Here is a 2992-nt window from a genome sequence, read left to right as displayed (position 1 = left end):
TTTTATAAGCCAACAAATTTCTGGTACTTTTTGCATTGGCAGGCCTTTGGCAAACTAAGACAGAAATTGATACCAGGAGAGTGAGTTTGTGCTGCTTGCAATTACCAAAATTGTTGCTATGATTTTATACATGTGTAAGGGATATTTCTTTGGAGGAACTGTGAGATTCTTGCTAGAAGAAGACTAGATTGCACTGAAGAGACTGTTGGTAGGAATATGGACCCTAAAGTTATTTCTGATGAAGGCTGAGAAGAAAATGATGAAACACTTAGTGGATACTAGAAGAAAGGAGATCCTTGTACTGAAGTTGGAGAAAATTCGGCAGAATTGACTCCTGATGTTATATGGAAGGCAGAATTTGAGAATGATGAACTTTTGACATTTAGCTGAGGAGACTTCCAAAAGAAATCTGGAAGATACCATCAGGAATCTAGAATCACTAGAAGCTGACTTTCACCATCAGAGAAAGTCTCTAATGGTGCCTTGGTTTGAACATTGTATGGCCTTGGAACTGTTAAGTTTTTACCCTAATAAATTTCTCACTATAAAAGCCAACACATTTCTGGTACTTTGCTTCAGCAGCCCTTTCACAAACTAAGACAGCAAGACACTTCAAATAGCCAAAAACAGCTTAAAAAAGAACAAATCTGTAAGACTCACACTTCTTGACTACAAAGTTTATTATAAAGTACAGTGGTCAAAAGAGCATGGTACTGTCATAGAATACATACACCAATGGAATCAATTCATATACAAAAATTCATTCAAAATAGACCACAGGCCTAAATACAAGAACCAGAACTACAAAGCTCCTAGAAGGAAATGTAGGGAAGCATCTTCAGGATCTTGTGTTAGGCAATGGTTACGTAGACTTTACACCCAAAGCACAAGTACAAAAGAAAAAATAGAGAAATGGAACCTCCTCAAAATTAAAAAGTTTTGTGCCTCAAATGACTTTGTCATGAGAGTGTAAAAACACAATCTACTCAGTGGCAGAAAACATTTGGTAACCACATATCTTCTTATGGTTTAATATCCAAAATATATAAAGAACTAAAACTCAAATTCCACTTCTGATGATATTTCCTAGCTGTTCTGGCTTCCTTTGTCCTGAAAGTGGGTTGTACCCACCTTTGATAGTGTGTTCCGATCCCTGATGTGTTAAAGGGTTGTAGAGGCGGTGATTAGGAGTAAATTTGAGCCAGATCTGTGCATGCTTTTCTCTTTCTCTTTTGGTAGGATCCTGTTTCCTATATATGCAAAATAAAAATAAATTTGGGCAAAAAAAAATGGGCAAAAGACTTGCACAGGCATTTTTCCAAAGGGGAATACAAATGGATAAAAGCACATGAAAAGACACTCAAATCACTAGCTATTAGGGAAATTATAATCAATACCATAATGTGATATTATTTCACATCCATTAGAATGGGTACTATAAAAATAAAAATAAAATAAAATAAAAAAACAAATTTAAAGCCACACCATCCTTGGCAGCTGAGGAGAACAGGAGAAGTTACAGGTGGGAAGATGACTCCTTGTACTATCAAAGGTAAAGACTGCTCTGCTAAGTCCTCTAAAGATAACGGGACCACCAAGGAGTGGAATGTGAAGGATCGTGGCAGGGATAAACCTCAAAAAGTAAAAGTGCTTCCATGCGAGAGGCAGCACCAGGATTCTCTCCAGCTATACCTCCAGTTCTTGCTCCAGCACCAATACAGGGTTGAGCAGTGGTTTCAGCAACTCTTAAACCTTAAGCCAGTCAATTCCAGCACATCTTGCCTCTCCAGCTCCTGCAGCTCCTTGGGTTCCCTGAGACCTTCCGGTGCATCTATGACAATAAGACGCATTCCTGCTCCAAATCCAAACCACCTAAAAGAGATGAAAAGGACAGGAAAAGGCAGAGTCCTTCCCCTAAACCCACCAAAGTGTATTTGGGAGGCTCACCAGTATTGTGATCAAGGATTACATCATGGAGATATTTTGCACCTATAAGAAAATTAAAATAATTGACATTCTGGTAGAAAGGATGTATCAACATCTGTCCAAAGGCTATACTTCTGTTGAGTCTGAGAATAAAGTTAAGAAGGCACTGAAACAAGTAGACGCAGGACAAATAGATGGCCAGATCACTGCCACAGCTGTGCTGGCTCCTGGCCTCCGAGGAGACTGCTGCCACCACCTCCTATGTCATGCAGGTCACCCCACAGATGAAGAGAAGGTCCTGCTCTCCCAGACACAAGTCTCCTGTGCACCAGTGATCCTGGTCTGTTGGCCACCGTCACCACAGAAACCACTTCAGCTCCAACTCCCCATGATAAAGCAGGGCCTTCATATTTTACTAATGACTTTGTGAGAGGAAGTATGAAGTCATTTTTAGAATTAAAATATTTACCCAAATGAGTTGAAAACTATGTCCACAGAAAACCTGCACACTGATGTTTATAGAGGTTTTACTTAATACTGACAAAAATTGGAAGCAACTAAAATGTCCTTCAATAAATGAATGAACAAACTGTGATACACACTTACAATGGGTTATTGTGCATAAAGAAAAAGAAGTGAGCTATCACGCCACAATAAGATAGGGCAGAATCTTAAATGCGTATTTCTAAGTGAAAGAAGCTCGTCTGAAAAAGCTGGACACTATATGATTACAACTACCTGGCATTTTGGAAAAGTTAAAACTATAGAGACAGGAAAAATATCAGTGGTTGCCAGGGTTTAAAGGAGACAGGTGGAGAGATGAATAGATAGAACACAAGTCATATGCTGGTATTGAAACTATTTTGTGTAATACTGTTATGGAGGATACAAGAAATTATTGTCAAAACCTAGAGAACTGTACAATCCAAACACTGAGATCAATGTAAAGTACTGACTTTAATAATAATTATTCACCAATTGTAATAAACAAACATAATTAATGTAAGGCGTTGATAATAGAGGCCCTTGGGGTAGAGTATTTGGGAACTCTCTAGTTTCTGCACAA

The 2992-nt window shown here is 38.5% G+C and overlaps 1 pseudogene; it reads left to right on the top strand.

The window, feature by feature from the left end:
- Positions 1–1530: 1530 nt before the first annotated feature.
- Positions 1531–2318, top strand: LOC139437860 (RNA-binding protein with serine-rich domain 1-like; annotated as a pseudogene).
- The last annotated feature ends 674 nt before the right edge of the window (positions 2319–2992 follow it).

The sequence above is a fragment of the Dasypus novemcinctus genome, chromosome 30 (genome assembly GCF_030445035.2).
Source record: "Dasypus novemcinctus isolate mDasNov1 chromosome 30, mDasNov1.1.hap2, whole genome shotgun sequence".
Taxonomy (NCBI): domain Eukaryota; kingdom Metazoa; phylum Chordata; class Mammalia; order Cingulata; family Dasypodidae; genus Dasypus; species Dasypus novemcinctus.
The sequence above is the reverse complement of the archived record's forward strand: the minus strand, read 5'-3'. Positions and strand labels throughout refer to the sequence as shown.